General features: G+C 35.8%; 1 pseudogene; it reads right to left on the minus strand.

Annotated features, from left to right (window-relative positions):
• Positions 1 to 922: 922 nt before the first annotated feature.
• On the minus strand, positions 923 to 23,563 carry LOC149538176 (cucumisin-like; annotated as a pseudogene).
• Positions 23,564 to 23,717: the final 154 nt, after the last annotated feature.

Genomic DNA, 23,717 nt, shown 5'->3' on the forward strand with positions numbered 1-23,717 from the left:
ATTAGAAATGAGAATGGTGGAAATGCTATCAAATGGAAATTGTTTTTTAGAGACCTGCATATTAACTTGAAGGTGACCAAGTCTATCATAATATGGTAGTGGAGCACATTATGGAATCCTTTCTTTTCTTGGAAACATGACATAAATTTTGACAAATACTATGAAAAAAATGGTAGAAGATGGAACTTGACAAGACCACTATGAAATTTATATAACCTTCATGTGTCTCAAACTAACATTCATGTGCATCAATGTAAGGGCAAGGTATCCCAAGTCTACAATTTTGACAGCTCAGATACTCCAACACTCCATGTCTCATATCATGACAGAAACCACTACAATAGTTTATAATTCTTTACTAACAATGTCAATGCTCCTGTAGTACCCCTTTTTTTGGTGGATAAGCACAAGCCATTCGAAAGAAAAGTTTATAAAGTTCATTATGGATAAAAAGGAATGCAATGATAGTTGTGAAACGTGTAGAGAAGGGATAAGGATTCCATGAGTATGAAGGGAAAATAATAAAAATAAAAATAATCTTACTAATGTTTTAATGTGCACATAAAATATTATGAACAAACTTTCTTTAACAGTAGTAAGTGACAAACATTTCATATGTGTAAAACTATCAATATAACCATTGCATTCTTCAAAGATGTAAGTTTTAGTTTTATACTTTTAAAAATGCATCAACAAATTCAATAGAACAAAGTTTATAATGCGATCTTTCCAGATTATTCAAACTTGTAGAAGAATTTTTTTTTTACCATACATTAAATGCACAGAGTTGTCAATTCAACTCTTGAAAATAATATTCGAAATGCAAATAATTAATGCAAGAGCACATAAATCAATTTCGACCAATAGGGATGTCGAATATAGGTAATCTATTTTTGCCTGACGAACAAAATAGCATGCTGACCTATTTACTTATGTCATCGGGAAGAGCATAGACAGAGATTGGGCTTCTGACGGTGTAATTCCCATAACTCCAAGTTAGGGCACCTGAAACTAATGTGTCAGCAGGCATAGATCCACCTTCAATTGTGACATTATATGACAACTTATTACTTATGTGTCAGCAGGCATAGATCCACCTTCAATTGTGACATTATATGACAACTTATTACTTAGGAGTGAAAATGAAAGTGTATCTGGTACAACTGTTACAGTTATTCCAGAGGGTGCGGATACAATGACCTTGTATGTACTTACGGTATCTCCTACGTTGGTAACAGTTCTAGGTATTTCAGCTTTGAAAGCTTTCCCTGGACTAGTAGCTACCATTATTGAAGGGTAGTTTAGTTCTCTTGCTCCATTTGTAGATGGTTCTATAGAGTCACAAGTACTGAAATCTCCAGTAATCAAACGTAAAGTGGTATCATTGTAACCTTCCTTGCAAAGGAAATTGATATAATCATCTACTCCTGCATCATAGATAAGCCCTGGATTGATGGCCTTCATTGGATTTATTTGCCCGGCCCCGTACCCAAATTCTGCATCTCCGGTTGGATCCATTACAAATGCTGCATTACAAGTTAAAAAAAAGGTATATGTATTAGTATTTTGATTTACTATTTAAAATTTCTGTAATTTTCTTTTTCTATTTATTGTCAAAGATCTCTAGCGATGATAATACGTATTGTTAAAGATAGATTTAGTTCTGATTTTGAGGAAATTTTTTTAAAAAAAAATTTAAAAAATTAATATCTTATGAACAATGAAGATGTATAATAAGAGGTGAACAATGTATATTACCTGTAGTCATTAGAGCTGATTTAATAGCAGCGGCAGACCGATCTTGATGATATGACTTAACAAATCCTGCAGCTCCTGCTGCATGTGGACATGACATGGAGGTTCCAGATATTATATTGAAGTCAGAGATCCTTGTATCTCCTCCATTTTCAGTAAGTGAAGAATTTCTAGCCCATGATGCAAGAATGTCCACTCCTGGTGCTGTAATATCAGTCTAACCATAGACAAATATAATAAGTTATATAACTCGAATTATTTTTCAACAATTTATACATTAGATTATGTTTGTAGATCCAATTTAAATTGATATGTGATAATTAGATATTATATAAATTTTTTAATATTTGAGACTATTATATTCTTCTATTAAAATTATGAACCATAATGCTAATACACAATTTTTGATCTCTACCAAACACTAAAGATTATGGATGGTAATTTAATTCTATATTATAAGAAACAGATCATCATATTATGTTCTTTGATTCAAAATTTTTTTTTTTTTTTGATGAATAGTCCTTTTCAATTAATAAAATTTACTAAGTTTACAATTCACAAAAAAGGGGCTGGGGGATACAAGATCACCCTGCGAATGAGTTCACACGGCCGAAGCCGGAAAAAACAACATGGCCTTAGCCAGAAACTATTCACTATTCATCAAAAAAAATTTAACAACCTCAGGCTGCCAAGGCAGTACCAGCAGAGGGAGGATTGTCTTTATTAGGAAATCCCCACGCATCAATGGGATTGTGGGGCGGACTGGGAACAGTCCAGCCATTAGCAGCATCAACAGGATTTGAGGTAGTCGCAGTCTCTGCATCCTTCTTGTCTAGCTGCAGAGGAGAAATTGCCAAGGCCAGCCGAGAAAACTTGCCAGAGTGCGCCTGTCCAGGGGGAGGAGCTGGGGACCAGCCAGAAGCCTGCCCAGGGGGAGGAGCTGGGGACCAGCCAAAACCACCACACAGTGGGGAAGTGGAGCGACGCCTCCAACTGCCATGTCCACCACTGGGAGCGCAGTGGCGGGGACCTTGGGAGCGCGGCGTGTGTGAATGGCAGCCAAAGGACTGGTGTCGAGAATGGCGACCGTGAGACAAAGAGGCATCGACCAAGGCATCCGAAAGCACTCTAGCAATGGTGCATGGAGCATTGCCCCAATGATTTAACAATTTCTATAAGTGTGCAACTTCTAGGGCAACTTTATTAGCTTGCAGCTGTATCTGCATAATGACATTATTACAAATGCATGCCTTAGTGTATATTGCAATGTTAACATCCAAAAAACTATGAGTGAATAAAATTGCATTCCTATCTTTCTATAGAGAAAAAAAAATTTCCATCTTGAAAGTATGCCAAATCTGAGAGAACTTCCAAGGAATTCTGGGGGAATCACCTAGCAGGATCATGTGCCATGGAAAAGGTTTGAGCCTGAACGGCTTGAAAAAATCATGAATCCAGTGCCAATAATTCTGAGCACGCTTGCAAAACCAAAAAAATATGCAACAAGGACTCAGGTTGACCACAGAAACGACATCTGGTATTAGGAGCCCCAATGTGCTTGAGCAGAGGCCCCAGGGGAAGACCTTGCAAGGCAAGGCACCAAACAAAGTGGGCAATCTTAGGTTCTGTAATGGTGTCGAAACATTTTCTCCATTGAGAAAGTGAAGATTACAAATGCCACCATTGATTAAGCATGTCCACCATTGGAAGGTGGGGTGAAAGCCATCTGTACCCCATATTGGACTTATAATTGGTAAATGGAGTGTAGGATAACACTTCCACTCATGCCACCAAGGACGAACAGACTGAATCCCCACTTTATGAACTAAGTGCATAGGGATGGAAGACAACAGAAGGTCATAAGTCTGGCGATCGAAACTAACAAGGTGGTACTAAACTTGAATATCCTCCCATGACCTAAAATTCATGGTGACTCTTGAAAAAATATCCTTGGTATTGCGGATGCCACGTTTAAAGAAACACAGAGCACTGGCACCTTGAGTCTTGGCAAGAGGAGTACCCTGGATGGCAAACAGGGGAGACCACCAAATGTTTTGTTGATTTAAGGATAGCCCATTACGAAACTCATCACCAGCCCAACGAAGCCAAGGTTTAACAGCTTCCTAGGCTTTTCAGATGCTTTTTATAACAAAAGAGCCCTGTATGACCACTAGTTCACGCATAGTGAGAAGGGTCTGAAAACCAATCCCCTTCCATGCCGGTCTATTAATAGGAAAGCTGGAAGAAATGCAATGCCTTACTAGTATCTCTTAGGTTTCATCTCCAGAAATAGCTCTGATAATCCATCTAGCACAGAGGGCAAGGCCTTGCTTTTGAGTGGAAAGCAGGCCGAGACCCCCAAATTCCCTTGGGAGACAACAGAAATCTCAAGCAACTCTGTGAAAACCATGATAGTTAGAACTAGAGGCCCAAAGAAAATCTCTGAGCAAACATTCTAGTTTGAGATAGGAAGCTTTGGAGGGAGCCCAACAGGAAGAATAGTACACATGGGTGGCAACCAAAATCTTAGAACAAATCTGGAATTTACTAGCAAGAGAAAGCGGCTTAGTGATCCAATAATCAAGCTTTTTGCTAATCTTTGCAAGCACAACATTCCAAAGTTCCACAGGAGAAGCCTGGAAAGCAAAGGGAATGCCAAGAAAGCAGAAGATTTTTCTATGAGTAACCCATTTCCATTGAAACTGGCTGAGCCAAGGTGGAGTTGGCAAGAAAGACTAGTGGTAACAGAGCGTTTTATGCTATTGAATGGCAAAGCCAGAGGCTTGACAAAAAGTGTCCAGACAATTTAAAGCATTTTTTATGTTTTCTTCATCTTCAAGAAGAGTAAGAAAAGAATCATCAGCAAAATGACCATTGACTAACTAGCAGGAAAAATCAGGCAAGGAAATGCCACGGATCAGTGCTGAAGACACAGAGTGAGCAAGTATATAACCAAAACCTTCAGCAGCAAGGACATAAATTGCTGGAGCTAGTGGACAACCTTGCTTGATGGAGTGAAAAAGTCCAAAAGCCTCAGATTGTGAATTATTGATGGTGATGCAAGTATTAGCATCACCAAAGAGCATCTCCACGGACTGAAGGAAATTGGGGCCAAAACCTAGAGCCTGAAGCATAGCCAAAATGAAGGGCCATTCAAATGCGATCATAGGCTTTAGCAAAATCTATCTTTAAAAAGATAGCCTACTGCTTGGACTTACGGGCCCATTCCATACCTTCCCAAATAGCAATGATGTTGTCAAGAATATATCTGGATTTGATGAAGCCAGTTTGTTCAGGCTACATAATTAAAGGTAGCATATGGCAGATTTTGAGAGAGAGGGCCTTGGCAATGATCTTATAAGACACATTCGTGAGTGTGATGGGCCTCCAATTACAGATGTCCTTAGGATCACAAGCTTTATGTATAAATTTAATATTTTCTTTATTTATGATCACTCCTAAGCTTTTAGAATGATATGCTTCAAGATAGACTTTGTGCAGATCAAGACCAATTTGCTTTCAAAGATGTTTGTAAAATTCACAAGGAAATCCATCACATCAAGGAGATTTTTCATCCTCCATGGAGTAAACTTTCTTTTTAAGGTCTCGGAGGGAAAGAAGTTACTCACAGAAAGTGTGTTGCTCAACCGTGAAGCAGTTTGGAGTAACAACGATACACTTTCTGAGAGCCTCCTCCGAAGCAACTGAATTGCCCTATGAAGCAAAGACGTTCTCATAGTGAAGAACAAATGCTTGCAGGATGTCGAGCAGACTAGAAAGAACATCAGTTCCCTGTTTTATCTTTTTAATCCCAACATTGGTATGATGGGCTCAGAGAGCTTGGAAGAACTCCTTCGAGGCTTTGTCACCAACCTCCAACCAGTGGAGATGGGCTTTGATTTGAGCTCCTCGGGCAACATAGTTATCATCAATTTTCTTATCATGGTGAAGCTTGGCAAGCTGAATTTGTAAATCCACATCAAAGGGGTTGAAGGTGAGAGCTTTAGAGGCTTTTTTGAGGGCAAGGGTGTTGGCTTCATAAGATCATTTTTTGAAGATTGCCAGCTAACACCCATAGATGTGCAAAAATCGAGCAGTTCTGGTAATGGCATCATTCCACCATTGAATCCAACCTTGATGAGAATGTGGACGTGGCTCCAAATTTCAGACATGTTGGATGTGGGAGATGGTGGAAGCATGCAACAGCACAAACGTGTTGAGGAAGAATTTAGACTTGGCCACCTTGGGGATAGCTGTTTGCCAAGAAATGCCAAAATAAATGGGATAGTGGTCGGACAACATCACATCTGTCAAGGGAATGACAGGTAAATCACGATTTTTAGAAAAGGAGAAAAAATATTGCGTCGAGATCATAGCACGATCAAGACGTTTCAAAATGTGGTCAAGACCGGCTCAAAAATTGGACCAAGTGTGCCAGGCCCCACTACCATGGTGACGGTTTGTATTGGGATCAAAAAGGCCCAATTTATTTTGCATGTAAAACCAGGCTTCTCTTTCCCCAGCTGTCCAACAGAAAGGCAGAATGCCATGTTTGTCAGAGGCCACTTCAACCATATTGAAGTCCCCACACAGGACCCAAGTAGCTAGGGGCAAGTTGTCAGCAAGCCAAACCCACATTTGTGCCCTTTCCACAACATCATTGGAGGCATAAACATTAATGACTCTGAAAGAATGATTGTTAAAGGAAAGCAAAAGCTAAATAATACGGTGTGTGGGGTCAAAACTATGCGAGATAATAGCAGAATGAAGACGAGATGATAGGAGAGTAACTACACCACCTCAGCTAGCTTCATGCTGAGCAGAAAACATAATGATATCCTACCAAATGACGTGGCATGCAGCAGAAAGCATGAAACCAGAAATCTTAACTTCTTGCAGGCAAAAAAAATCTAAATTCCCAAATCTATGATGGGTATCCCGGACATAGAACTTTCTGGGGAGGTCTGTAAGACCTCAAACATTCCATGAGAGGAAGTTCATTAGAACTCTTCCATATCATCCTCATCCTCCAGAGAGGAGTAGCTATTCTGCAAAAAGGTAGAAACTGGGTGGAAGTCAGATGGGAAATCTTCTAGACTTACAGCCTACCATTTTACCCCTGATATCTCTGCACGTCCAGGAGGACTGTGAGAATGCCTTGTTGCTGGTGGTACTATGGAAAAAATTACAAGAGGAGTACGAGCCCCAGCCAAGGGTGAGGCCCTGGCGACCGCCTTGATCCCTTGCGAACCAGCAGGGTTTGAAACCTACGAAACCCCCAGAACAAGTACAATGGAAGCCGCTTGTAGTGCCTGCCCCTGGTTCACATTTTGTTATCGTTGCTGAACTCTTTTAGAACTAGTTTTATGTTGTTGTTTAGCAACATTCTTTTGAGATTATTAGATATTGTGCTATGGATTCAGTTTATTATGTGATGAGATTACTTAAACTCTACATTTCATGTATGTATGATGATTATTTTTAGTGTTCACAATTATTGATGATGATTATTACATTGCTTTCAGTTATTAATGATGATTAGTAAGATGATTTATTATCATATGTGCCTTCTTATGGATACTTACCCCATACTTGCATGTGTATGGTGTGCGTGTTTGCCTTGCGTGTTTGCTTTTGTATGGCGTGTCTGATGTGGTTAAAGAAGGGAGTCGTAGTCACCTATTAGTCGGGATCTACACGATGCACCACTTCCTACCATTGTCTGTTTAGTTTAGTATATATTATGTTTGTACATGCATAGTTTTTATGCAAGTTGCAGGTACCAGGTATCGACTTGCCTGAATTGCCAGGATGAGCGTACCCTATCACATTATCTCAATGATAAGAGAGGGGAGATAAATTCTCAAGTCCAAATCCCAACCCTTTGAGCCATTTTTCCTAATTGGAAAATTAGGACAAGTATCTGAGTTGAATACCCACCGAATATGTCGGATGACATATTTCGTGATTTTTAATCCTTTAGATTTATTTTGTATGATTTGTTCTATGATGGGTTTTCATATTTTATCTTGGAAGTCTATGGTGAATTTTCCATTAATTAAGTCTTAATAAATAGATTTAATTAATAAATTATTTATTTGAGAAAATTAATAAAATATTATGATCTTTGATATTTTGATTGTAATTAATTAAATGTGAATTATTGGAGAAAAGGAATTAAATAAAAGAAAACTAGAAATTAAAATTAATAATAATTATAAAATAATAATAAAGTAATAAATAAAATAATAATAATAAAAGTTATAAAAATTAAAATGAAAGTTATAAAATTTAAATAGAGATTATTTAAAAAGTAAATTGGAGTTATAAGCTTGCATGGGAATTAACATGTGTCAACAACACGAAGGTTAGTGCATCAATTAAGCACAAGGTGTCTACAACTCTATGACTCATCAAAAATGTTGGAAAAGACCTATGCTTAATTGGTGACACCTTTCAACAGTTTCAAGAAGCAATCCAAAGGTTTCTTGAGAGCTCTTTATATTCAGGTATTCATAGAAGCTTAGGAATGGGGGGTGGAGAGCAATTGGAGCATTGGAGGATTCAAGAACTCTGAAGAAGGGAGCTTGCTTTGTGAATTTTTTTGAGAAAGAGCGAATTAGCATCAGAATTCGAGTAGATTCTTATGATTTTTTTATGCTATTTCCTCATCATGCATTCCTTTCTTCTTCGTGTCTTCCATATGTCTTCTGAGGAATTTCATATTTTTATTGTATGCATTTTCAATTTGGGCAATTAAATTTATTTGGAAATTTTATATGCATGGATTTAAAAAAAAAGAGAAAACGGGTTTGGGTTCGAATTAGAATCAAATTGAAATAGATTTGAAAATGGTTTCAAGATTTATGGCCAAATCCATTAGTGAAATTATTAGATAAATTTAGAGAACAATTACCTTTTAAGAAGAAATTTTTAATTATCTTGTCGCTGCCCCTTGGATAGACCCGAACTCAGTTATTCATAACTTTTTTATCGTGATCGAATTTATTCGATCGCTCTAGTCAGAATTAGCGCAACTTGGCCCTCTCCAACATATTTCAATTTTAGCTCGATCCAACGGTTCATTAGGAAGATATGGCCTTCGTACTGAAACTATTTTATTCAAAGACAGATATTTCTCCATTTCCCATAACCAAGAGTTCTTTATGCTTAAACTTCACAAAAATAATATATATCAAAGCATGGAATGAATTAAAGATATTATTGAAATCTTCACTTATTAGAATCTTATTAATATGCATTAATTTTATATGGTTTATTATCTAATCTAATTAAATCAAATTTAATTAAGATTAATTAATAATAGAAGAAGTGTAATTAATTATTAGTCAATCTAAGTAAATGGATGAGAGAAAATTTAAAAAAAAAGAGATTTTAATATAGTTTATATAGTGGACTTTTTATAATGTATATTGAATGCTATTTAATATATATTAAACAATTTTAGAGTTGTTTAATGAAGATGATAATGTTAAGAATTAGGAGATTATTCATGTTAAAATCTACAATGAGTCTTATTGGTTTGTGATAGGGATCTCTTTCAAACAACATTTATATAGACAAAATATTATTAGAACAATTAGAAAATGGAGTTTAATGGTTGATTTTAATATTGATTAAATAATTGTAAGATGATAATTTATATTATGTTGATTTAAATTTAAAAATTCTGAATGATATTGGATTAAGACTAAATTATTATGTTATTGGTTAATACGTTTGAATACCTTAATGGAGTTAAGAGTTAGCCAAATATTAACTAATGAGTTTATGGAAGGATTCTATAGATCGAGTATGTATAGTTTGAGGAGTTTATTACTTATTAATATTTGTAAGGACTAGCAAACTATTAATAAATAATGGTTTAAATAGATATCAACAAATTTGATTAGAGTTAATCTAGTGGAGATTATTTATTGATTGAAGTTTGGTAAAAAATAATAATTTTTGGAGTTGGATTATAATTGATTTTTTTAATCAATTGATATTCATTGAGTTGATATTATAACTATGATATTAATAATTAAGTTGTGCGATAGAGTATTATTTGAAAAGATTAATGATAATACAAATTTGTTAAGGGAATGCTGGTATTCTTTGAAAAAATGACGAATGTAGTCATTATAGATTTATTAATAAGATTTCCAATATAGCTTGTTATTAAATATTAACAAGTTATTATTATTGAACTAGGAATATGAATATTTGTGTACTAAATTATAGATGACTTTTAACTTACAAAATTATAGTTAGTTATTAGTCAACTGATATTAATTGGAACGTTGCTATGATTATGTAATTATTAATTAAATCAATCAATAAGAGTTAATTAGATTTAATTAACAATTAAGTTAAGTAATGAAAATTTAATTGATATAATTCTTTTAATAAGATTGTAGAAATATTGATATCAAGTTGATAGGTCTTATTCTTATGACTTGAATGATGACTTTAGATATTTGCTGGTGAAGAGTTAGTAATATTTAATTGAAGACTATTATAATATGGACCTATGTTAATTGGTAAATTAAATTGATCATTTTAATTAAGTTATAATCTTCTTAATCGAAGATTGATAATTAGTTCTTTTATGAATGAATAATGATCCTTTGATTATGTTGAAATGTAGAAGTAACATTAAGGAAGAGTTGATCAATTAGTACTATGGATCTTAGCGAATAAAGCAAATGATTTAATGAGTAAATATTTATCCTTAAGTTATTCTTAGAATGTAATTCTTAATAATGGAAGGGTAATGCTATCAGGGAACAATTGGGTTGACTTGTAGGTCAAATGATGAAACTTAAAACACTTGAAGTATACTTGCAAATAGAAAACTGAAAACTCTACACATTATTCAACTATGTGAATTTAGTAAACCAAAACATGTGTTTGCATCGTGTATTCTATATGCTTCTTGTTTTGGGTTTTGGGTTATCTAGTGTTGACCAGTCCTAGGATGTTACCAGAGGCTCGAGGGTTATGAGATATGATAGCATGTTGATCTTATTTGGTCTCGATCTTTATAAGCCCAACCATGGTAATGTGATCGTATGCTCTATGAAATGTTTGTATTTACTGATTGTTATTGTTCATCAGTCTTCATGTGTGAAGTTGAGAGGTATGTGTATGAGACACTTGAGCTAATAATTTTTGAGTCATCGATCAGTTATCCTTGGATTATTTTCTAGTCGCCATGATAGGACTGAAATGTGGATTTATTTCTTGATGATGTCATGTTGTGACATGTTTGACTCAACCATTTTGGAGTCTTCGATCAGTATGATTTTGAGATATTCTTGGTTGCTTGTTGAGAACCATTTATCTTGAGATATATTTTGGTTATTGAGAACCAATTGATACTTATGATTATCAGTGATGCTTTTAGTTGCCAATAGAGAACTATTGTGGTCATGATTTTCTATGGATGCTTTTTCAAATGCTCATGGAGATTTGATGATTCTTATCTTGAAGATTTGATGATTCTTATTATGGATATTTGATGCTTTTATGCATATTTGATGATTTTATTATGGATTATCTTTTATGATTTTGAGATTTATGATTCCATGAGCTTAGGGTAGGTAATCTACTTGTAGTGTTGGGAAGTGGCTTGCAATGGGGGCCGGGGCCCTAAGTGGCTGCCAGGGTAACTCATTATAAGTTTGGTTAATAAGTGATAACATTTATACACTAAATGAGGATTAAATGAACTTAAAAAGATAATTGTTTTGATGTTCTCGCACATGCCTTGAGTGCTTGTACAGGCTAGGATGGGATTAGTGAGAACGCATGGTTGCGACTGTGCATTCTGTAGTATGCCTTGTCAGTATGAGAGGATACTAGTGGTCGCATGAGATCAGTATGGACCCATGGAGTTTAGCTAACTACCAGGGTAACTTGTATGTGATAAATGCGATGACACTTTTTTGCTTGCAGAGTAAGTTTCCTACATGTCTTTGTGTGCCTCTAGGAATTAGATGTCGATTTTGTGTGATGAAACCTTTGAGTTAGTATACTTTTAGGATTCTTGGACTTATAGAGATTTGTGCTTCGTGAATTGTTATCCTGTTTGAGACTTGAGATTATCTCCTCAGCATGGTGGGAGTGGACCACTTAGGTTCCACGGCGGTTGGGTGGTAGTGTATTTTCACTCTTATCATTTGAGATCCGTCTGAGACACCGTGACTGGAGTATCCTTGGTTGCTATTTATTCTTCATTATGTTCTTGGAGCATTATGATAGATAATATACCTTATGATGGATGTATTTACTGGTATGTTTCTTATATTGATGATTTTCTTTACTTTGGATATGTTAGTTGATTTATTATGCTTTACTTTACATGTTAGTAGGATGTTTTAGGAGTGACATTCCTACTATGTTAATACCAATGATCTCTTCGGTGCTTTGGAACGTTACGCACAGAGGGATGGCTAGGATCCACGATGGTCTAATGATACTATTTACGGTTGGGAGGAACCGTGCACTTAGTTATTTTTGTTTGTGATATATGGTTATCTTTTGTGATGGATGTTTATATCTTTTGTGATGATGTACATCATGTATGATATGTGGTTTCATTTATGTTATTGCATCATAGATTAATATTAGATGATGATGATGTATTTTATTTACTTGAATGTTTATTCTTTTAAGCTTTCATACCCTGTGATATGTACAGTGGATGATTGAGCTAAACTAAAATATAATTACAAAAGAACACTTGTATATTGTTTAAGTACATTGGATGTATCATTGTTATTTCATAAGTATGGGATGTTAGATGAATAGTTAATTTAGATGTGATACAACATTAAAAGATCTTTAAAGAATGTAGCTTGTTATGTATATATGTTATGTTTATTTTCATTTGAATTGTTGCTATTGCTTTCGCAAATGTTATGAATGGTTTTATCTTTCATGTAAAAAAAAAAATTGTTTGGCAAACTTAGTAAAAATTTTTGGATCCCTTGGTGGGGCATTACACCGCTGGCATCTCCATGCTAGCAGGCATTGACACTTCTTTGGAAGTAGGGGGAATTGCGGTAATCGCCGCATAGGATGGCTTAGGGGCCAAGGGATTCAAGGCAGGCTTGCCCTTGCACCCAACAGTAACCCATTCTTCCTTTTTTCCTTTGGCCTATTTAGTAGGCACCGCTTTAGGCTGGAGTTTGACCCTAGGCATAGCCAAAGGGCAATCCTTGATCTTGTGTTTCACAGACTAGCACCTATAACAGGTGTTAGGTAGGTTCAAGTAAAGCACCTTCCGTGAGAAGGTTTGAGTTCCAATCTAGATTTCCATAGAATCCTTGAGATCTTTGAAAAGATCAACTTTAACGCAAACACACCGTTGAGGGCGAGCATTAAAAAGTTTCTTAGGCTCCTTGGTAACAACTTTTCCAAGGGCTTGGGCAATAGAATCAATGAAAGGCCAACAGGGCAAGGGTAGACCTAGAAATTCGACCCATATAGGAACCCTAAGCTTTTTATCATCTGAGATAGTGAAGTCTCGAGACTATTTCTGAAAAACAAGCAGAGAGGAATGCACAGACCAAAGGCCATTGTTAAAGAGCACATCTTCTTGCGAAGAGTTAGCAAAGAGAAATAAAAAAAAACCTTTGGTAAGGTCTTGCACAGCATCAAGGCAAACTCCATGAGGAGTCTAGCATTTTTTGACCCATTCTCTGAGCATAGCTTCAAGAGGAGTCCTACCAATAAAATACCCTATCAAGGTATGTTTCTCTAACCAGTCACATACAACATCAAATTTTTGCAAAAGAAGGATAATATCAGGATTACCTCATGGAAAACCTTCGGGACAAACTTGCGCGAGCATTTGTTCGGTGGCGGCACCATAGCAGTCCGAAGCAGCAGCGTGAACACTAGAAACATCTTGTTCACTGCTAGCCGGAGCCATTATATCTTCACCTAAAGCTCCCTTAGTAAATGCGGTATGACAAGTGCCGACAGAAGGGGAGTGCAAGCGAAGGGCCTATACGCAAAAAAAATTAAAATTTTGCATGTAGTAAGAAAACCCTAGCAGAGCTCTCTCAAGGACAAAAATATTTATATTAACTATAAATTATATCTCATTTTTATAATTTACATTTGAATTTTTTACTAAAATGTGAAATTTGAAACTCAATCTAGTATGATGGAAAAAAATTACCTTGAGAATGTCAAAAGTAATTGGATTGAAGTCGCGGGATGAGAAAGAAGCTACAATGGGTGCCAATGATTTGGGAGTTGTAGTTTTTTGAATTCTTGCAATAGGAGAGCTAATCAACGACAAAATAATTTATTAAACACATTGGTTACCAACATATCTATTTGATTAGATATAAAGTATCCATTTGAAATAGTTACCTTGTAGAGTTGATGTAAGACAATACATGTTCTTCTTGTTTATTGTTTATCACAGTAGCAAGGTTTAACCAAACAAAAGCCGTGTCATTAAAATCATCTAAGACAATAATGGTACCAATTCCACTAGCAATAAAAACTGAATAGTCTGGTGGATCACTAGTGTAGTTGCAAAGCACAATCTTTCCCTCCACTTGTGAGAAATATTAATACAACTTCAAAACTCACAACCCTAAACTTAAAAAAATCTGCTTGGCAACAACTATTACCGAGTGCCAAAAAATTTCTCGCCACTTAAGAAACTGAGTGACAGGAGACCTTACCAAGTTAGCTCGATAAATGAAGAGCAACTCGGTAGATGAAGAAACAACTCAATAAACACTATTATCGAGTGATAATTTTGCTTGCTTGGTAACCAAAGGAACCCAATGACAGAAGACCTTACCAAGAGAACTGGGTAACCAAAGAACAACAACTCAGTGACCAAAAGATATCGAGTGAGCTCGATAACCACTGCAAGGTGGAGCTTGGTAGAAGGAAGCACTGCAAAAAATAAAGACTTTACCAAGACTTTACTGAGTGATGATTTATAACGTGAACAACTTCCACCATTAAAACCAGAGAGCCAGTATTTGAAGCTTCCAAATAAAAAATTTCAAATGCAATGAATAGAGGAAGACAAATGGATTCAAGTATGCCTACTTGCTTTCTATTCAGGTTGGATTCAAACTATTACAAAATTTGGGAGCATTCGGCTTCAACCAAAAAACCCTAAAATAACCCTAAGCTTTAAACTAATAAAACTTCAAACTTTAAACTTCAAACTTGCAGCTCTAATGGCTACATACAATAACACCTGGAGAAATCACTACTTCAATAGGATGAATGAAACAATAAAAAATTCAATTTACAGAATGATCAGAGATGAAACACGTGCAACTGCGAGCACGAAATGAACTTCCTTTTCTCTGCACTCTGACGTCTAGATCTGCTGATCACTTCTCTCTTCTTCCTTCTTTGCAACTTCTGATCTGCTCTTCTTCTCACTCTTGTCTGGTCGAATGAATCAAATCATTCCTTTTGTCATACTTTTCTCCCTCTTTTCAGATTTTAAAATTTTCACCTACCATGCAATAAATTCATTTGATCATTTTGCAAGCTGTCAGGGAGGTAGGTGAGCGTTTGGCTCCAAGGAGAAATGACCAGCCACAATTAATATTCCAACACTCTCCCTTTATCCCGAGCCAAAAAATAAGGATCACTACTGATCCAAATCAACTATACCAAGACACTCTCTTAGGTGTAAAAAAGTCCCAATGCTTAATGGCTTAGTAAATATGTCTGTTAGCTGCTTCTCAGACTTACAAAATTCTATTTTGATATCCCCATTCTCCACCAACTCCCTGATGAAGTGATATTTGATTTCTATATGTTTGCTTCTCCCATGGAAAACTGGATTCTTGGACAATGCAATATGTGAGATGTTGTCACAATAAATTATGGTTCCATCCTCTTTCCTTTCATTCAAATCTGTCAAGATCCTCTTTAACCAAATAGCCTGACATGCTGCTGCATTTGCTGCTATATATTCAGCTTCTACTATAGATTGAGCAACAATAGGTTGCTTCTTGGATGCCCATAAAATTGCACCCGATCTCATATGAAACATGCATCCGAAAGTGCTCTTTCTATCATCTATACTTCCAGCCCAATCACTATCAATGTAACCAACCAACTTGAAATTTTTATTCGCAGTATACAAAATTTGAAATCCCTTGGTACCTTTCACATACTTTAGGATCCTCTTTCCCGCTTGCCAATGGAAATCCTTTAGAGTTTCCATAAATTTTAAAATTAGACTTACTGTATACATTAGGTCTAGCTGAGTTGCAGTCAAATACATTAAACTTCCAACCATACTCTTGTATAGTTTTGGATCCACTCTCTTGCTAGAGTCTTCCTTGCTCAACATTAGACCTACTGCTGTTGGTGTGGAGGCCGCCTTACTATTCTACATTTTAAATCTCTCCAAGATCTGCCTTGCATACTTTTCTTGAGAGATGAAGATGCCATCATGCATTTGTTTTACTTCTATGCTTAGAAAGTACTTCAAGAGACCTAGGTCTGTCATTTCAAATTAACTTTTCATGGCCTCTTTGAACTCACCAATTAGAGCCTTGTCATTACCAGAAAAAATTAAATCATCTACATACAAGAAAATAATCAACACATTTCCATTTTTTGCTTTGATGTAGAGAGTAGGCTCACCATTGCTTTTGCTAAAGCCATTGCTCATCAAATATGAGTCAATCCTACTATACCATGCTCGTGGAGCTTGCTTGAGCCCATAAAGAGCTCTCTTCAATCTATATACTTTATTCTCTTCACCTGCAACTTCATAAATAGGTGGATGCTCCACATACACTTCTTCTTTCAATACACCATTAAGGAAGGTGGACTTCACATCCATGTGGAATACCTTCTACTTGTGCTGAGCTACAATTGCTATTACAGTGCGCACGGTTTCCATTCTTGCAACCGGGGTATAGGTCTCATCATAGTTGCTAATATATTGCTGTTTGTAGCCCTTGACTACTAGCATTGCCTTATACCTATCAATTTTTCCTTCAACATTGCATTTGGTCTTATAGACCCATTTAACTCCAATCACTTGCTTCTTGGGAGGCAATTCAGTTAGCTCCCATGTCTCATTCCTTTCTATGGCATCTATCTCCTCATCCATGGCCTCACACCATCCCTTCTCCTTAATAGCTTCTTCAAAATAAATTGGATCACTATGAGAAAATAATGCAAAATTAACACTCTCATCATAATCTTCATACCTTTCATCTTGGTATATCTCCCTAAGACTCTTGGTCTTTCTTAGTAATAGGGAGGAGAGTGTGGGATCAGAATCTTCACTACTACTGCTTGGCATTGACACTTGGTCATGCCTAAAGAAGCTCAGTAATGACTGAGGCTGCTTGCCTTTTCTTCTATCTACTCCTTCTTCTTGTTGTTCATCAGCATCCTCTTCACTCATAAGTGGCACTTTACTTGAGGTGCTCAGTGACTCATCAATTGGACCATACCAAAACTTATTTTCAAGAAATTCCACATCTCTTGAAAGCATCATCTTCTTGTTCAATGGGTCATACAATTTGTATGCCTTTGATTCTGGGCTGTACCATGTGAAAATGCATTTTACACCTTTGTCATCAAAGTTCTGCCTTTGCTCTTTAGACACATATGCATATGCAACACATCCAAACACCCTTAGGTGTTCAACTGTCCATCTTCTTCATGACCATACTTCCATTGGAATTCTATCATGAATTGCCTTTGTAGGACACCTATTAATTTGGTAAACTATTGTTGCCATAGCCTCTCCCCAAAATTCAGTTGGGAGACATTTCTCTTTCATCATGCTCCTTGCCATTTCAACAATGGTCCTGTTCTTTCTTTCAGCCACTCCATTCTGTTGTGGTGTATAGCTGGCTGTGAGCTCTTTCTTTATTCCATGTTTCCTGCAAAAATTTACAAAAGAATTGAAGGTATACTCCCCTCCTCTATCTGATCTATGGACCTTTATATAATGTCCACATTCTCTTCCAGCCTAGCCTTTAAATTTTACAAATTTATCAAATGCTTCAGATTTGTTCTTTAAAAGCTACACCCATGTCCTACGACTGAAATCATCTATGAATGTCATAAAATAAGTACTCCCCCCAATGGAAGTAACTTGCATAAGATCGACTAGGTCAATATGCACTAACTCTAGTGGATATCTAGCTCTCTTAAAATTTTCAGAATTAAAGGGAAGCCTATGTTGCTTACCCAAAATATAAGCCTCACACTTGTCACATGAATTTTTTATGCGTGGCAAACCTTCTACTATTCTTTTCTTTGACAATAAATTTAAACTAGCATAGCCAAGATGACCATACTTGAGGTGCCATAGCCATAAGGGGTCTTCAATCACTCTCCTTAGAGCTGATTGTGTGGGAGGTGCAGCACCAACTTGAAATGAGAAACATGTCTCTATCCTCAAGGGAAACATTCTATTTTTTGTCATTTGAACTACTGCAAGTAAGTTCTTGCTCCTACCATTTTCTTGAATGACACACGTGTCATTCTCCATCGACACTTTGTATCCATTTTGAATGAGCTGACCAATGCTCATCAAATTGTGCTTCATACCAAGGGCGAAATCCACATTTTGTATTTCTTTCTTCTCATCTTTCTTGGTGTGGACCATAATAGATCCTTTGCCCACAACTGGTAGGGTTCCATTGTTACCCATCTTAATTTTTGATTTGAAACTCTTGTTAATGAATGAAAACAAGGTTTCATTACCACTCATGTGGTTATTATATCCACTGTCGAGGTACCTAACCTCAGGGCTTCCTTCTTCACCAACATTACACATGATGAAGGTAGCAGCATTGGGTCCACTTCCCATATTCACATCAGCCACATTTGCTTGTCCTAACTAATTATTTTACTTCTTCCAACATTCACTTGCATAATGCTCATATTTATAACAGTAGTAATATTCTACATTACTTTTATTTGAGTTGTAATTTTTCTTGCCTCCTCTTGAAGTATTTTGTGAGCTACTTGCTCCATTTGCTCTTCCTGAGCTTTCTGCTGCATCATTTATTTGTCCTCCATTAACTCTGCCTCTACCTCTGGAGTTTCTGCCTGAGCCATTTCCTCCTCTCCCCCTTCCTCTTGGATTTGATTGAGCCTTGAATGCTTTCTCTTGAGAAGATGAAGAAGTAGATCTATTGATCCTATGCTCATGGGTTTGAAGTGTACCCATTTACTCATCCATTTTCAAAACAGTGAGGTCTTTTGCCTCTTCTATGGTCATGACCAAATTTTCATATTTATGAGATAAAATCTTCAATATCTTCTCCACTATCCTCTGCTCTTGATAGTCTTCTCCATTTGACTTCAGCTGGTTAATCACATTAGAGGTCCTTGAATTGAAGTCTGCAATTGATTCATTTTCCTTCATCTGAAGGTTCTCAAACTCCCTCCTTATGTTCTGCAGCTTTACTGTACGAACTTTATCAGTCCCCTTGAAGTTCATCTCAAGGATATCCCAAGCTTCCTTTGCATAATTTGCTGTTGCAATCTTGAGAAAAATAGTTTCTGTCATTGCTGCTTCAATCAAACTTAATGCCTTAGCATCCTTCCTCCTTAACTCTTTTAAATGAGTCTTTTGTGCATTTGTGAGGACAACATACTAAACTGGGTCAGTCACATCATTGAATCCATTAACTATAAACTCCCACAAATCATTAGCAACCATAATGATCTTCATCTTCTTTGCCCATGTATCATAATTTTTTCCATTGAAAGGTGGTGGCCGCTGCCATATCTTTCCTGCATCTCCTGCCATGATAAATATCCCAAGAAAATAAATGCCCTAACTCACTTTGGATGTGGGCCCTCAAAGCTCTGATACTATGTGAGAAATATTAATACAACTTCAAAACTCACAACCCTAAACTTAAAAAAATTGCTTGGCAACAACTATTACCGAGTGCCAAAAAGTTGCTTGGCACTTAAGAAACCGAGTGACAGGAGAGCTTACCGAGTTAGTTCGGTAAATGAAGAGCAACTTGGTAGATGAAGAAACAACTCGGTAAACACTATTACCGAGTGACAATTTTTCTTGCTCGATAACCAAAGGAATCGAATGACAGAAGACCTTACCGAGAGAACTCGGTAACCAAAGAACAATAACTCGGTGGCCAAAAGATACCGAGTGAGCTCGATAACCACTACAGGGTGGAGCTCGGTAGAAGGAAGCATCGAGTGAACTCGGTGACCATTGTGAAAAATAAAGACTTTAACAAGACTTCAGCGAGTGATGATTTATAACGTGAACAACTTCCACCATTAGAACCAGAGAGCCAGTATTTGAAGCTTCCAAATAAAACTTTTCAAATGCAATGAATAGAGGAAGACAAATGGATTCAAGTATGCCTGCTTGCTTTCTATTCAACTTGGATTCAAACTATTACAAAATATGAGAACATTCGGCTTCAACCAGAAAACCCTAAAATAACCCTAAACTTTAAATTGATAAAACTTCAAACTTTAAACTTCAAACTTGCAGCTCTAACGGTTGTATACAATAACACCTGGAGCAATCATTGCTTCAACAGGATGAATGAAACAATAAAAAATTCAACTTACAAAATGATCAGAGAAGAAACACATGCAACTACAGGCACGAAATGAACTTCCTTTTCTCTCCGCACTCTGATGCTTGGATCTGCTAATCACTTCTCTCTTCTTCCTTCTCTACAACTTCTGATCTGCTCTTCTTCTCGCTCTTGTCTGGTCGAATGAATCAAATCATTCCTTTTGTCATATTTTTTCCCCTCTTTTCAGATTTTAAAATTTTCACCTACCATGCAATAAATTCATTTGATCATTCTGGAAGCTATTAGGGAGGTAGGTAGGCGTTTGGCTCTAGGGAGAAACGACCAACCACAATTAATATTTCAACACCACTTTGATGCTATCTAGAGAACTTAATGCACAAGTGCTGAAAATTAAAAAATACAAAAACAATATTTATAAATTCCTTATCAAAATATAAATTATTTATAATAAAAAGTTTCCTTTCATTGATGAGAAAAAAAAATATTAATATACTATTCTTTAATTTAATTTACCGTTCAAAATTTGTATACTTAAATTTTTTTTATTACCTAGAGTCGCCAGAACTAAAGCCTCCAGATACATTAGCAACGTCTTCTCCATATGGTAAAGGATACCATGGTTGATCCATAGTATATGTGTTTACAGAAATTCCCTATAGATTAAACGCAATTGAAATTAAGCATTAAGAACCATTTAAAAAAACAAAGACAAGGAGAAATTTTCATAGAAGAGAGATATTTACTTGTATAAACAAGTTGTTTCCTAAAAGAAGCTTAGCATCCATTTTGCGATCCACGGTACTTGCAGCCACAGTTAGAGACCATGGAGAGTAATTCGCAACAGTAGACCTATAAGGTCCTGAATTTCCAGCTGAATTTGATACCAAAATTTCCCTCTTCATTGCATGAAATGATCCAATTGCAATGCCATCTTCAAAGTAGTCAAGAGGAAAATCTCATGTGCCAAGTGAGACAGAAATAATGTCTACGCCATCATATATGGCATCATCAAATGCTGCAAGAAAGTCTGCTTCAGTACAATCATCCAGCCAGCAAACCTTGTACATTGCAATTCTTGCACCAGGGATCCCACCTCGTGCATCTCCTTGAGCAATGCCAAAGAGACTTGCATTGTTTATATGATTTCCAGCAGCAGTAGAGGAGGTGTGTGTGCCATGGCCATCTCCATCTCTTGGAGACAAATAATCTCCTTCAGGTGGTGGATCATCTGAGAAACTATGGTAATACTTTGCCCCCACAAGTTTCCTAATAAATTGGTCTCATTTTCAGCTACATCAGTAGAATTTTATTGACTTCTGTATTAAAAACATTATTTGTGTAATAGTTTTTAAAAAAATCCTTAAACAAATAATATAAACTTAATTTAGCATAGGAAAAATAATGTAATAAACCAATTTAAATTGCACTAAAAAGGTGTATAGTTTTTGTTGGTAAAAATATATATAGATTTGATAAGTAGGAGATATATAGACTTAGGAGAGGTTATTATTGAAGTAGAAACTAAGACCAAAATCATACATGTATATTAATGTACATTCACAATATATGTAAAGAAATTATACATTAATTCTATAAGTAAATTAATGAATTACTAATACTGTTTATAATAACAAAAGAGAAGAGAGCATGAATGAGTCTAACTTGTTGCAGGAAGGAAAGTCTGATGTTGTGTGATATCCACCCTTCCATTTAGATGGTGCTGGGCTAAATCCAGCATCACTGAAACTTTCTGATTCTGGCCATATTCCTACAATACAACATTTTTTAAAACTAGTCTTTTCAATGATAAAAGTAGTCTTTGTAATTCAAATTTTAGTTAAAATGGATGTTGAAATGTTCATAAAAAGTTCTATCAACCAGAAATCTTTCCTTGTGTTGCTAATTTCACCTGTGTCCAAAACACCAATGATGATATCATTCTGATAATCTAAATTATTGCTCTGAGCAGATGCAGGAAAGCCAACAAAATCCCATGATCTTGTTGTGAAGGTTTTCAGCTTCTTGCTTTCAAACACTGAGACCACGCCATCCATATCTGTACACCAAATATGTAGATTAATTAAAGGGCTGTATATATTTTCCAAAATAGTAAGAAAAATAGCCATTGAAATAAATTAATAGTTTCTTTTACTTGAGATCTGGTTGGCCTGAGATGAAGAAAGCACGGCAGCAAATCCACCGAAATTCTTTCCATAACTATGCTTCGAAGATTTCTCTGCTGCCTCCCGACTTTAATAACAGCATTACAATTATATAAAATTATCTTAGAATATCTTTTTAATCATGGAAAACATTTTTTTATCAAAGTTATAAATCAGAGGCGAAAAACCTTACACAAAGAGGTGAATAAAACAATCAATTACAACTACAAATAATCAAGAATGTTAAATGTCATAATACAATAATAATAACAAATCCAATTTTTTTTCAACTGTTTTAATGACTTGATGTTTTTTCTGGCTGGTTCGAAGCCCCGTTTTGTTTGAGCTTAACAGATCACAACTTTCCACACACAAAAAAAAGTATAATTTAAATCACAATTCCATATAAGAATAGATAAGATATAATATAACCTTCCATGCACAGTATGAAGCATTTCAAGGTGCAATGAAACTCCTGCCGTGTAAGGCTCTCCATTTTCTTGTGCGGGAGTGCTGCCCATGTAGACCACATAAAGCTGAATTGTTACAAGTATTACATATTTTGTAAAATATAATTGATAAAGAATATAATTTCTAATTATTTATATAATGTGATTTGAAATATTGATTATAAAACAATTTTTTCACAATTTCAATAAGAAACATAAATCTAATATTATAAAATAAGATAATCACAAACTCCAAATTTATACCTTTACATCTTGCCCTGCAGAGCATAACATTTGGGCATAAGTTATTATCAGAAAGAAAAGCATGGAGAGCTGAAGATAGCTTATGTAAAAGGTGGCCATTGTAAGTGTAATGATTACCACTACATAAAACTCCCTATATAAATAGCATGATGAACTCTGATGCAATCTTGATAACTCCGCTTAGTATTTTGTTCAAAGATGAAATGCAGCGTTATAGACGGTCTTCACAATGCATAGAAATGGCGAAGGAAATTTCTGTAAGCAATTGAAAATGTATACGACAAGAATCCTTGTTCTCCACGATGATAAATGCATACGGCAAATTTCTTGTTATCAAGGAAATACTTATGCGTATGGCCATATTAATACGAATAAACAGAAAGTGTTAAAAAGGTTAGGTTTCATCAATCGCTATTTGATTATAACGGCAAAATTCAATTAGTTTATTCCATCTTTTCTCCTTGTATATTAAGACAATTTATTGATTAAATATGAGAGATAATGCAATAATATAG

This window comes from Cupressus sempervirens, chromosome 9 (genome assembly GCF_028749045.1).
Source record: "Cupressus sempervirens isolate cs-2001-9-10 chromosome 9, ASM2874904v1, whole genome shotgun sequence".
Taxonomy (NCBI): domain Eukaryota; kingdom Viridiplantae; phylum Streptophyta; class Pinopsida; order Cupressales; family Cupressaceae; genus Cupressus; species Cupressus sempervirens.